At 43.2% G+C, this 14,906-nt stretch overlaps 1 protein-coding gene across 6 annotated transcripts in view; it reads left to right on the top strand.

Moving 5' to 3' along the window:
• LOC126253322 (alanine--glyoxylate aminotransferase 2, mitochondrial-like) overlaps positions 1–14,906 on the top strand; it is a 155,952-nt gene that overhangs the window by 43,821 nt on the left and 97,225 nt on the right. The window lies entirely within an intron of this gene.

Here is a 14,906-nt window from a genome sequence, read left to right as displayed (position 1 = left end):
TCAGAGAGGTCTAATAGTGAATGGATGGCGTCGACTCGTGAAAGGAAATCAGCAACTATATTGTCAGCACCCTTTATGTGTCTGACATCGGTGGTGAAATGAGATATGAAGTCCATGTATCTGAAGCGGCGAGGAGGCGGGTCAGCTGGCGGGTTTGTAATGGCTGCAGCCAGGGGTTTGTGGTCCGTTAAAACATAGAAAGGGCATCCCTCAACATCAGTCTTAAAATGCTTGATTGCTTCGTAGACCTCGAGCAACTCCCTGTCAAACGCATTGGTGAGCTTGCACGAGAAGAACTGCAGAGGCTAAGTCTGGCCGTCGATTGTCTGGCTAAGGACAGTGCCGATGGCAGTATCGCTCTGTGGTGATGAAAAGCTGCGCATTGGGATGAGGATGGTGCAGGCCTCGGCAAGAAGATTTTTGAGGGCAGTGAGTCAGTCATAGCAGGGGTCCATGGAACGGACCGAGATCCATAAGTTTTGGTGCCTGCCAAGGCGTCCGTCAGTGGAACCCGAATCTCCGCAGCCCGAGATAGATGTCAGTGATAATAATTAACTGTCCCCAGAAAGCACCAGAGCTTTTTGAATGATGAAGGTCTGGGTGGGTTTAGTATTATCAAAATATCCACGGGTGTACTGCCGGTCTACAGTGTCCAACGGGCACAATATTTCGGCGATCATACATGTCGCCATCATCAGGTGAACTGACGGACTGAGCTCCTGTGAACGTGCCGGCACGGAGATCCGTACACTATGGCTGCTCAGTTCCACCTGAGCAGCCATAGTGTACGGATCTCCGTGCCGGCACGTTCACAGGAGCTCAGTCCGTCAGTTCACCTGATGATGGCGACATGTATGATCGCTGAAATATTGTGCCCGTTGGACACTGTAGACCGGCAGTACACCCGTGGATATTTTGATTATCAAATACGCCGGGAGAAACTCAAGAATCACGGGTTTAGTATTGTTTGTACTTTCTCAGGGGCCAGTGATATGCCATCGGCAGAGACCCGAAAACCAAGAAATCTGACAGCGGGTTGATGTAGCTGCAATTTGTCCTGGTTGGTCTAGATGCCTTCTGCCGTGAGAGTGTTTATAACAGTTTGCACATGTCGAATGTTGTCCTTGACGGAGGAGCTGAACACAAGAATGATAGGCAAAGCAGAATTTTAGTTCGAATAGCACTTCGTTGACCGAAGGGCATGAATCGAAACTGAAATAACCCGATCGGGATGGTGATTGCGGTCTTCTTGATGTCTGCAGGTGCCGTGGGGATCTGGTGGTAGGCCTGTTCGCAATCAATGACAGAGAACGTGGTCGCAACTGCGAAGGAACTGATAAAGTCGGCAATGTTGGGTATGGGGTAGGTGTCCATAATTGTTCGTGCGTTTAGTCGATGGTAGTCTCCGCACATGCGCCACGACCCATCTTTCTTGCGTGTCATATGTGTGGGCGTAGACCAGCTACTGGCAGAGGGTTCAATGACGCTGGAGCTTAGTAGTTCAGAAATCTGTTTTTTAAGGTTGGAGAGGTGCTCGGGACAAAGTCGACGTGGTTTACTGGATATCAGGGGACCTGGCATGAGCTGAAGTTTGTGAACCGTGCCATTGGTGATGACAGAAATGTTGCCAGTGGCACGGGAGGCGGTTTGTTTACAATGTGTGGCGGGCGGGGCGGGTGAGGCATGGTCATGGTGTTTGGAGCCACTTGGCGGATCTGACGGGAGCCGAGGTGGCAAAGTGTCCCAGGAGTCAACGCAAGAAGATGGCCGCCGGCCCGAAGCAGTGGCACCAAGGTCAGGTGAGGTCGGTAGAGCTCGTTAGCCGTTAGTGAGTCCATTGTCCGAGGGCACGGCCTGTGGCAGCACGGTCACAGGTGAAACACTTGGCACGAGTGCACTGTTTGTGTTGTCAGTGGCGGACGCACGGCGACGTGCAGGAGCCTAAGTTGCATAGTTTGAGGTGCTGTCCGCGAGGGGAGGGGTAGGAGCTATCAGTTCGGGAACACATGATGCTCGTCGCGCATGTGCACTGGTGTCCGACCGAGTGCCAAACACTGCCATGTTAGGTGGGTGTGGCCCTGTGGAACTGTCAGTAAAGTTATGGCAGACTTGATAGCACAGTTGCGAGGGGTAGCGGGAGGTAAGCACCCGGGGGCACGATGGCTGGGATTGCAAGCAGATTCGGCGCACTTACTGACCTTGCTCTGTCCTTGCTGTAGTGTCTGTAATTTCTTTGCTGCTTCGGTGAGCTTGAGCTGTGTTTTGTGGAACTGGAGGGATAGCTCGAAGTTTTCCTTGCATAGGTGAGCCACGTGTTCAAGCTCAACAAGGCACTTGTGCATTGTTTCTTGTAATGTCGTCAACAGAGACAAGCATGTACGGATGAGATGAGCCCGGACCGATGTGTCACGGGGGAGGGGGGGAGAGGTTGCTTGATGGGGCACAGGCGAAGTGAGTCTTGGACGGATAGTGTACACAGTGTTTTGCACTAGGTCCGGTGAAAGTTTGTGGTGTCACAAGAAGTCAGTGCCTAGTAAGGTTCGTCAATTTCGTACACTAAAAAAGTCCACTCGAGTTTGCAGTTTGCGGAGAGTGAGACTACGTGTGAAGTTGAACCTGAGAATTGTAGTTTAGATGAATTCATGGCTTGCAGTGAAGTATGATGAGGGCAGATGTTCGACAACACTAAGGATGTGGGCAGCAGTGAAACATTGACGCCTGTGTCCACTAGGAAAAGGTATCCCGACGAAATGTCTTTAATGTAAAGTCGTCCACAATTCACCGGTTTTTCCAGGACAGAATGGAGCACTGGGGGGTGCCTGACATGTAGTGCACAGGAGGTGGCACCCAAACCTACCTGCAGTTGGGGTTTGGGAAGTAGCAGGGTGGTCTACAGTTCCGTGCGGCCACACCAAACTGTGTGTGTGGAAGTAACAGTATGGGTAGTGCGATTGCATTTCCTGCAGAAAGTTCGTTGCCAGTGGCGGTGGCCGAGGTTTGGTGGCCGCAGCAGGTTCCGTTGCAGGAGGGGGCGTGGCCGCGGGAAGAGCCGGTGCGGTCCCAGTTGCTTGTTTACTGCTTCCTGGAGCGAGCGGAACGGTCAGCACAGTACGGCCCCAGCTGCGTCCGGCTGCAGGGGGATGAGCTTGAACCTGAGACTTGTCAGGCAGGCAGTGGCTGGCGAAGTGGAGCAGTGATGCATCGTGTAGCTTGTCAGCAATTGTTATTCGTTGCTTGACAGGTTCACAAGGCCTTTGAGCCAAAGCAAAGCGGATGTGACCAGATGGCGAGGAGAGGTTTGTCAGAGAATAGATCGGCACTGACCAGGGCACATAGCCGTCTCCAGAGCTGGGAAGGTTTGTTGTTGCCTAGTTGCTCGACCTGGAGCACTTGCCGTATTGCTGCCTCAGTTGAGCGTGCAAGCCGACGTAGAACTGTCTCTTTGGCTAGAGTGTACCAGGTAGATTAGTCCGGGGCATCGACCAGGTCAGCAATCAAGTCCTCCTGGTTGTGCAGGTGTGTGATGAGGCACAGAAACCTGGTTGACTCATCGAGTTTGTAATGGTCGAACACTTCGTCCGCAATTTTGAACCAGGTTGTAGCTCTGTCGGAAATAAATGGCGGCAGCGTCGGTAAGCGTTGTAGAATGTTCAGAAGAACAGGTTGAGTTGAGTTCGTCGGGGCACTGCCTGAAACGAGCTGTTGTTGCTGTAGTATTCCAGGAGAGTGTGCCTCCAGGGGATGTGGCAACGATGGCTGTTCGGGAGGCAGCGTGAAGGTGACACATTGTGGTTGAGCGTGATCCGTCGCGACGTGGAAGGCCGACGTGGGTGAGACACCGTAATGTGTCGATTGTGGTTGCGGAAGCTCAACATGTTGTGGCTGTGTTCGGATTGACACGTCGCGGAAGACCGATGCGGATGAGGCACCAAGATGTGCCGAGAATGGGAGCAGATGCTCGACTGGAGCCAGCACGTGGGCGACAGGCGAGAAAAAGTTCAAAGTTTGAGAATGCGTGTTAGTCCATGGAAAGCTTGATGTATGATCAGAGCCGGGGCCACCTGTGTTGCAGGAAGGCTGCGGAGGTGCGGGCTGTCCAGAAGCACAATGTGGGAAATGATGTCAAACGTGAGACGGAATGTTTGAAAGTTCACTGTTGATACTCACTCCACTCAAAATGGTGTGCGGATAAGGTGAATGTCGTGGCACAAAACACTGAGGAGTAGCAGTGGGACGGAGGTGGAGGTCAGGCACAGATAACAAGTTATTGTTCCTGTTGCAGGCCGAGGTATCGAAGTAGGAAGGCAAGTGCTGATGCTGAACTGAGGCAGGCGCAGGCGTGGTGGGATGCTGAGTAGGTTGACCTGTGAATGAAGCAGTTCCGGCCACGTGGCAGGTATCCACGTGGTACTGCATGGATTGCGGCATGGCAAATCGTTGTCCTGGCGGTGGTAGGTTGTCCAACGAAGCAATTGCAGAAATCAGCATTGGTCCCCCACTGCACGGAGATCCGTAAGAGGTAACTGCAAAGTCAGTCAGGGAGGGTACATGTGGTAGGAACAAAGGTGTTTGATAGCCGGAGCCATGCACACTCCTAACCTCACTTTTGTTGCAGGCTCAAAAACGTCCGGCGAAATGGGCGTAATCATTGAGTGAGAGGCATCGTGTTGCAGTCCTGGCAGGTGTACATTGCCCGCGACACGATGCATGTCGATCACAAAATCCGGCATTAGGCGTTGGGCCGAAGTCATTGTTCGAATGCTGTGTCGATGTAATACACGTGAAAATAACCGATACGGAGGTCGCGGACACAGTAAAATGGCAAAAACGGAAGACGTTACAACTCGGGGTCACCAGTGAGGAGGAAGTTTGGGTCGGTTACACCAAACAACACTCCCATTTTGCAGTAGTTCGTTTATTCACCTCTTTACACAAGCAAAGCTTACAAAGAACTGACATGGTGGAACTGTTCAAAGATAATTTTAGCTTAGTTCAAAGATGATACTCAGATCAATGCTGGTGTCAACCTCATCGGCACCACAACACTTTGAAATAGATTAATTTGCTACTCACCACACAAAGGAGACATTATTATTAAACTATCGCTCAAAGTCTGCATCTAAATAGATACTCCGCAAGTCACCACATGGTGTGTGTCGGAGGGTACTAGTAGTAATTTCCTTTCCAGTTCCACTTACAAATAGAGAGAGGGAAAAACGACTGCCGATATGCCTCCATATGAGCCCAAATTTCTCATTGTATGTTGGCGGCTTTAGAATTATTCAGCGTTCAGCCTCAAAAGCCAGTTCTGTAAATTTTCTTAATAGTGTTTCTTGAAAACAAGGTCGCCTTCCCTCTAGGGATTCCCAACTGAGTTCCCAAAACATCTTAGTATCACTTACATGTTATTCGAACCTAACAGTAACTAATCTAGCATCCCGCCTCTGAATTGCTTTGATGTCTTCCTTCAATTCGGCCTGGTACGGATCCCAAACACTTCAACAGTACTCAAGAATAGGCCACACCAGTGTCCTCTATGCAGCCTCCCTTGTAGGTGAACCACTCTTTCCTAAAGTACTCCTAATAAGCTGAAATCAACCTATAACCTTCCCTGCCACAGTTCTCATATTCTCATTTCATTTTGTATTGCTTTGCAACATTACGCCCAGATATTTAAATGACTTGATTGTGTCAAGGAGGACGCTGGTAATACTGTAACGAAACATTACAAGTTTGTTCTTCCTACTCACCCATGTTAACCTACATTTTTCCACATTTAGAGCTAGCTGCCATTCATCGTGCCAACTAGAAATTTTGTCTAAGTCATTTTGTTTCTTCCACCAGTCACTCAACTTCAATACCTTATCATACACCATAGCATCAGCAAACAACTGCAGATTGCTGCCCACTCTCTCCGCCACATCATTATAGAGAACAGCTGTCAATGTTGTATTCCTGCCTACGAGTGTATGCAGGGGTGTGGCAGGGAAGGATAAGGGGCTGTTAGGTGCAGCATCAGGAGGCTGTGCTGGGGGCAGTAGATGATGTTGAGAGAAGCAAAGGACTACCACACCTATGTGCTGCAGGGATAAAAGATGTTTGTGTACTGTAGTGGGAGCAGGGAATGGGATAGGCAGATAGAGGTGACGGACTAGTGAAGACAGAGGCCAGAAAGGTTATGGGCACGTAGGATATGTTGCAGGGAGAGTCCCATTTACGCAGTTCAGAAATGCTGGTGCCAGCGAAAAAATTGGATTGTGAAGCACTCAAAGTCACACACATTGTGTTGTGTAGTGTGCTCTGCAACTGGGTGGTCCAGCTGTCACATGCCCAGTTTGGCAGTTGCCATCCGTGCTTGTTAGCAGTCATTTTTTGAGTTATCAGTCTTCTGACTGGTTTGATGTAGCCCACCACGTATTCCTTTCCTGCATCAACCCCTTCATCTCAGAATAGCGCTTGTAGCCTATGTCCTCGATTGTTTGCTGGATGTATTCCAGTCTGTGCCTTCCTTAACAGATGTCCCTACAGCCTGTCCCCTTTTCTTGTCAGAGCTTTCCTATATTCCTTTCCTCTCTGATTCTGTGCAGAACCTCCTCATTCCTTACCATATCAGTCCACCTAACTTTCAACATTTGTCTGTAGCAGCACATCTCAGATGCTTAGATTCTCTTACATTTCAGTTTTCCCACAGTCCATGTTTCACTACCATACAGTGCTCTGTTCCAGATGTACATTCTCAGAAATTTCTTCCTCAAATTAAGGCCTTTTGATACTAGTAGACTTCTGCTGGCCAGGAACGCTCACTTTTTGCCAGTGCTAGTCTGTTTTTGATGTACTCCTTGCTCTGTCCATCAGGAGTTATTTTCTTACTTAGGTAGCAAAACTCCTTAACTTCATCTACTTCATGACCATCAATCCTCATAACTTTATACCTGTTTACCAGTTTATTCTCAATCCATATTCTGTACTTACTAGAATGTTCATTCCATTCAGCAGATCTTGTAATTCTTCTTCACTTTCACTCAGGACAGCAATGTCATCAGTGAAGCTTATCCTTGGTATCCTTTCACCTTGAGTTTTAATTCCATTCCTGAACCTTTCTTTTATTTCCATCATCACTTCTTCAATGTATAGATTGAACAATAGGGGCAAAAGACTACATCCTTGTCTTAAACACTTACTAATCCGAGCACTTAATTCTTGGTCTTCCACTCTTATTAATCCCTCTTGGTTCCTGTACAAGTTTACCCATCTCCCCCTATACCTTACCACTATTTTCCTCAGAATTTTGAACATCATGCACCATTTGATATTGTTGAATGCATTTTGAGGTTGACAAATCCTATGAATGTGTCTTGATTTTTCTTTAATCTTGCTTTCATTATCAACAGAAATGTCAGAACTGCCTCCCTGCTGACTTTACCTTTCTTAAAGCCAAAGAGATCATCACGTCACACCTCCTCTATATTATTTTCTATTCTTCAACAATATTATGAAAAGGAAAGTTGCTACTCACCACATACCAGAGATGCCGAGTCGCAGATAAGCACAACAAAAACCTGTCACAAATAAGCTTTCGGTGAGCAAGGTCTTCATCAAAAATAGACATGTGTGTGTGTGTGTGTGTGTGTGTGTGTGTGTGTGTGTGTGTGCTGTCTATTTTTGATGAAGGCCTTGCTGGCTGAAAGCTTATTTGTGACAGTCTTTTTGTTGTGCCTATCTGCAACTTAGCATCTCCAACATAAGGTGAGTAGCAGCTTTCCATTTCATAATATTGTTACATTCCAGCCTGGATTTTCCATTGTTTGATCTTTTTCATTCTTCTGTATATTATTCTTGTCAGCAACATGGATGCGTGAGCTGTTAAGCTGATTGTCAGCACCTTCGATCTCTGGAATTGTGTGGATGATTTTTTTCTGAAAGTCAGGTGGTATATCGCCAGAATCAAGCATTCTAGTCACCAACATGAATAGTCATTTTTGCAACCACTTGCCTAAATGATTTTAGAAATTCAGATGGAATGCTCTTTATCCATTCTGCCTTATTTGATCTTAAGTCTTTCCCAAGTTCTTTCAAATTCTAATTCTAATACTGGATCCTCTATCTCTTCCATATTGAATCCTGTTTCTTGCTCTGCCACATCTGACAAGTATTCCCCTTCATAGAGGCCTTCAATGTGCTCTTCCCATCCATCCACTTTCTCCTCTGCATTTAACAGTGGAATTCCCATTGCACACTTAATGTTACCATCATTGCATTTGAGTTCATCAAAGGCTGTTTTGACTTTTCTATATGCTGTGTCATTTCTTCTAACAATCATTTATTTTTAGATTTCTTCACATTTTCCAATGCAGCCATTTCGCCTAGTATCTCTGCACTACTTCTGACACTGCATGCCCAGACTAATAGAACATTAACATTTTGTTGGTTACTCATTCTTCCTGTATAAATAGGAAGGTAGGGCAGCAAATGAGTTACAGTGATAGGGGTTGTTCGTATCAGAATTGACAGCAAACCAACACTGACATTGATAGTTCAGGTACACATGTGGTTGTCTCGAGGTGAAGATGAAGAGACACAGAAGTGTATGAGAATATTGAACAGGTAATTCAGTATGTACAGGAAGATGAAAAGCTAATGGTCAGGAGGGACTGGAATATGGGAAGGAATAGAAGAAATGATTGCAAGAGGATATGGACTTGGTACTACGAATGAAAGACTGAGTTCTGCAGTAAAGATGCTACCTCTAGACCACTGTGTATGCATGATGGTGAAAGATATAATACATGTGGCAGAGATATATGCTACCATGACCCCTCTGTGAAGGATGATATTTCAAAAATTCTGGTTGACTGGGGAAAGTATCATTGTGCATGTAAGCTAACAATTACTAGTGCTGGATTCCCCATTTTGTCAATGTTGAAACCACCAACACAATTTGCCGGATCCCACATTTTCTCAATCTTAAAACCATCAGCACAATTAATTAAATCCTTCTTCAGCTGTATTTAAATAGCTGCCCTCATCATGCCCACAAAGAATTCTGCACAGTGTTGCAGCTAAGTTGGTATACCACATGACTGCTTTCACTGGTGGCCCTGCCATTGAGTGTGGCAGGATGTATTGGAGAGTGGTGTCAAGGTTTTGAGAATTGGGGGTGTTAGTGTAGAGGGAGGTGGCATCAGTGGTGATGATGACCCAGGTAAAGGAGCTGTGGAGAGTTGATGCTAACACTAGTATTACTCCAGACTTACAGTCTCATTCCTGGTCACATCGATCAATTATATCCTCGGCCACAATTCAGTTTGTTTGTCATACATCGAACCCACTCTCTTTACAGTTCAAAAATGTTGCACAGAGCATGAGTGTTACACTCATCTGCTACAACAGCATTATAAATCTGCAGTGGCTGAGAACTATATACAGGCAAGCCATGCTTTGGACTATGAATAATGCCAGATATTAACATCTGTTTCATCCTTGTGGGATTCAGTTTTCAGGGTAGCTGTTGATACAGTTGCAAAAGGATGTAATTAATTGTGTTGATTATTTTAACTTTGACAAAATGTGGGATCCAGCACTGGCAATTGTTAGATCACATGGACAATGTTACACCCCAAGTCAACCAGAATTAGTGAAACAGCGACCTTCACAGAGGGGTCACAGTAGCATATTACATCTACATCTACAACTGTACTCTGCAAACCACCATAAGTATATTCCCAGTGTCATCACCCAAAGCCGGCTCTTCAAACTTTCTAAGTATTCTTTCTAGGCATAGTTTACACCTATCTTCAAGAGTCTTCCACTTCATTGTCTTTAGAATCTCTGAAACATTCTCCCACAGATCAAAGTAGTCTGTGGCCGTTCATGCTGCTCTTCTTTGCATATGTTCAATATCCCCTGTTAGTCATACATCGTACAGGTCCCACACACTTGAGCAATATTCTACGCTGGGTCACATAGATGATTTGTAGGCAGTTGCCTTTCAGACTGATTGCATTTCCCCAGCATTCTATCAGAACACTTAAGTCTACCACCTACTTTCCTCTGAGCACACCTACAAAGTGTTGCATCCAGGTATGAGTTGGCCAATTCCAGCAGTGACTCTCTGATATTACAGTCATAGGATAATATGTTTTTTTCATTTTGTGAAGGGCACCATTTTACATTTCTAAACATTTAGAGCAAGTTGCCAATCTTTGCACCACTTTGAAATCTTATCAAGGTCTGACTGAATATTTAGGCAGATTCTCTCATATAATGCATCATTACAGATAACTGCATCATCTGCAAAAAGCCTGGTTCTGCTATTAATATTGTCTTCAAAGTCAGTAATATGCAATATGAACAATGACGACAGGTATGCTCCAGGGGCACACCCTAGGTTACTTCTACATTTGACGATGACTCTCCATCGAAGATAACATGCTGTGTCCTCCCTACCAAAGTCCTCAGTCCAATCACAAATTTCACTTGATACCCCATACGATGAAACTTTTGACAATAAGCGTAGATGTGGTACTGGGATTTTTGGAAATCAGTAAATACTGCATCTACCTGATTGCCATGATCCAAAGCTTTTTCATTTGAGAGAAAAGTGCTTGTTGGGTTTTACATTATCAATGTTTTCGGAATCCATCCTGGTTGGCATCGAGGTATTGTTCCACATGGTGCGCCACAGCATGGCATGGGTAGCAGCCACGAAGACTTTGTCTGCCACAGCAATGCTACTCCTTCAACAAGACGCTGGGAGTACGGGTGGCATAAGTTTGTTTCTGCTGTAGGATTTTGGTGGATGACAGTGGATCTTTATACAGGATTGAATCATTGAATTAGGGTGTGTGACTGAAGGTGAGAGAGACCTCTATAAAAGACTGAAATTTCTGTGGGGTTTGAAGTTCATAGTCGATAAGTTGAAAACTTTCTTCTGGGTTTGGTAGTACATTGGGAGAAATTGTTGCGGGGATGTGGCAGGTGGAAGAGGTCTGCAAGAGAGTATTTTGGTGGTAGGAAGACTGGATTTGGCATTCACGTGGAGTAGGATAGGTCTTGCTGGGTAGTGGTACTCTGAGGCAGGAATAGGAAGACTGTAGATTGGATAACATTTAGAAGTGGTAGTTGGAGTGCTGTTCCATTGTTAGAGATCAAGAGCTTGAATTTATAAGATTACTAGAAAATTGAGATTGCTTGATAGGATTATATTATGAAGAGAACAGAGATGACTCAGGGATTCCTGTGTTATGGAAAATTCTTCTCCTTCCTCTCCAATTAGCAGTGGTCTCAGTTTTGTTTATGATCCTGTCAACCACTAAAATATACAGTGAGTGGTCACCTTTACACCTACCACTATTTTATATTGGGGGAGATAAAATGAATGTGGCTATCATGAAGGGTCAGGGAAGGCCAGGAGGGGTTTATTTATTTATTTATTTATTTTATTTATCCATCCGTTGACAATAAATATTGTATGGATGTTGTCAAGGGTACATGTAAGCCATTTCAAAGAAATGGGACACAAACAATATATACGTAAAAAAGTACAAAACAAAATAATACAATGAAGTTAATAATAATACAATGAAATTAATATAGCCTATATACATCCCTGCTTGTTATTTTAAATGCATAGTCTGTTTTTCACAAGGCTTTAGTTTTGTCCTCCCTAAACGGCAAGTCCTTATATACACAACACTGCTTAAGTATATATTTACATCACACAACAGCTGTCCTTCAAGTATGTTAACGTAATGAATGATTAGGTAATGAATGATTAGGTACAGATAGATTATTTTCCATTTTGCCTTTATAAATATCATCAGAAAAAATTTATTGACCTACAGAGTCATTTACAGAATAAAAACATTGTTCTACTAGAAATTTTTTAAATTCTGTTTTAAGTTTGTTATCATCTTCTAACTGCCTGATGTTGACTGGCAGTACGTTGTACAGTTTTGCACAGATATGGCTCACATGCCTTTGTGTATTCATTCTTTTTGTTCGCTGAATATGGAGTGCTGCGCTATTACGGGTATTGTAGTTATGAAAGTTGGCATTTGTCTGAAAATATGCAATGTGGGTCCTGACATACAATGCACATTTGTATATGTATAATGATGGTATAGTAAGTATTCTAAGCTTTTTGAATATGGGTTTGCAGTGTGTCTGTGGATGACTGTGAGTTATTATTCGGATCGCCCTCTTCTGCAACAAAAAAATTTGTTTTAGGCGCCCTGTTGTGGAACCCCAAAATATTATTCCGTATGTGGCAAGAGATTGAAAATAACCGAAATATGCCATTCTGGCACCCTCTGAGGTACAAACATTTGCAATAATTCTGAGGGAAACCAGGCTGAATTAAGTTTCTGTGCAAGTTTTATTACATGGTCATTAAAATTTAAGTTTTCATCCACATGAATCCCCAGCAATTTTGTGGATGTCACTCTGTCTAAGGCTTTATCACCCCACACCAGATCGAGATTTACATTTTGACATCTTTTCCCAAACTGCATATAATTTGTTTTATTTACATTCAATGTCAACCTGTTTGCATTGAACCAAGAGTGGATGTAATTTAGTACTTTATCAGCAGTTGTTGGTAGCAATTGCTTTGGTGCACTTATTATCACACTAGTATTATCTGCAAATATTATTGCTTTGGCTGCATCATCTGAGGTGTGAAAATCATTTATATAGACAAGAAACAATATATTATTGCTTTGGCTGCATCATCTGAGGTGTGAAAATCATTTATATAGACAAGAAACAATATGGGCCCTAGGATGCTGCCTTGTAGTACTCCTATTTCTACATTTTTTGCCTCTGATACTGAATTTATTTTGTGGTTGGAGTAAGTTGATGTCAGTCCTACAACCTGTGTTCTGTTATTTAGGTATGCTTCAAACCATTTTTTTCCTATCCTATGTATACCCAACGCTTCCAATTTTTCTAAAAGAATGTCCTGGTTCACAGTGTCAAAAGCTTTGGAGAGGTCTAAATTTACTCCTACTACACTATAATCTTTTTCTAGATTTTTGATTATTTGTTCAGTTTAGCATATTACTGCTGTTTCGGTATTTTTACATGCTTGGAAGCCATGCTGATTTCCGTTTAGTAAATTATGGTCATTTAGATATTTGTTGATTCGGTGCTTCATCAGTTTTTCTAATATTTTTGAAAATGCTGGGAGGAGAGATATTGGGCGATAGTTTTTTACCTTATACTTGCCACCGTTTTTAAATAATGGCTTCACTTTTGAAATTTTCAGCCTTTCTGGAAAAGCTCCTTCACTGAATGATAAATTGACTATGTGTGCAAAGGGCTTTGCGATTTGTGGTGCTGTCCTTGTTATGATTGACACAGGCACCTCATCTATGCCAGCCGACATTTTGGGTTTCAAGCTTTGTATCACTTTCAACACTTCACCCTCATTTGTTGGCTCTACCCTCATCCTACAAGCTATTTTTGGATATTCAGGTTTTTCTTCGTTTGTAAATTTTAAGCTTAATGAAGTTGTTGCATTTATGAAATAATTGTTAATATAATTTGGCAAATCTTGTTTATTAATATTGACATTTTTAAAATTTTTGAGGCTAATGTCCTGGTTTTCACAACTCTTCCCTGTTTCAGTCTTCACAATACCCCATATGGCTTTTGATTTGTTTTCAGACTGTCTTATAAAACTATCATTACTCATGAATTTTGCTTTAGCAGTTACTTTTCTATATACCCTCTTGTAATTCCTGACATATTCTATGCATTGTGGGTCTGTGGATGTTTTCATTTTAGAAATTAGTCTCTTTAGAGTTCCACAGGAAGTTTTGATGCCAGCTGTGATCCAAAAACTTGGCTTTGTATTGCTATGTGAGCTGATTTTTGACAGCTATTTTGGAAAACACGTTTCAAAATATCCCATGAAAATGGAAGAAAATGTGTTATATGCATCATTTGTATTTGTTAGGGATAGTACTTCTGCCCAAGCCTCATTAGTTAGCATATTTATGAATTCTACACAGTTTTCTGTAGGAAAATTTCTTTTATACATGAAGTGAGTTTTTTTTTCTCTTTCAGTGGCCTTGAAGGAATTTTGAGGACAAGAGCATTGTGGTCTGATAATCCCAAATCACTATTTGTTACTTCAACTTCTGTGCATCCTACATTTGAAAATATATTATCAATAAGACTGATTGTATTATTTGTTATTCTTGTGGGTGTGTGTATGTGTGGAAGCAGGTTGAAACTACATAATAGATTTAGGAACTGGTCTTTTAGCCTACTTTCACTCATAAGATTAATACTGAAGTCACCACACACAACTACAGTGGCTCTATCGGTGAACAGAGTGTTAAGCAATATTTCTAATTGGTTAAAGAATATGTCTGCATCACCAGTAGGTGGTCTGTATATTGCTATGACTATGACTTTTCCCTGTATTTCATTCAACTGCACAGCTGCTGCTTCAAAATGATTTTCCACACTCAACCATTCAGCTTCACACCTTCTTTTATAGCTGATACTTGGTTTGGTAAATACACATACACCTCCATTTTTGGTATTTTTTCTACAATATTGGCTTGCCAACTTAAACGGATGAATATTAATGCTACTTAGTTCAAAACTTCTGCACCAATGCTCCACAATGCACATGCAGTCAATATTTGCACTGGGGAAGTATTGAGGATGGAAAGAATGAGACAGCTGATTCTTAATGGCAATGATGAAAAGTGATTCTGGTGGCAATTGTAAAACTGAGGATATAATGTAAAAAGAGAAAGAAAGGGGACAAGCGAGTACAATAATAGAATAAGAGCAGACAAGAGCAGAAAAAGAAAAGATAGGAAGGACTGAGGGCAATGAAAGAAGTTATCTCCACTGGTGACTGGATGAACTTTTCATCTTTTGTTATG

Source organism: Schistocerca nitens, chromosome 4 (genome assembly GCF_023898315.1).
Source record: "Schistocerca nitens isolate TAMUIC-IGC-003100 chromosome 4, iqSchNite1.1, whole genome shotgun sequence".
NCBI classification, from domain to species: domain Eukaryota; kingdom Metazoa; phylum Arthropoda; class Insecta; order Orthoptera; family Acrididae; genus Schistocerca; species Schistocerca nitens.
Note: the sequence above shows the minus strand (reverse complement) of the source record. Positions and strands in the feature narration are given on the sequence as shown.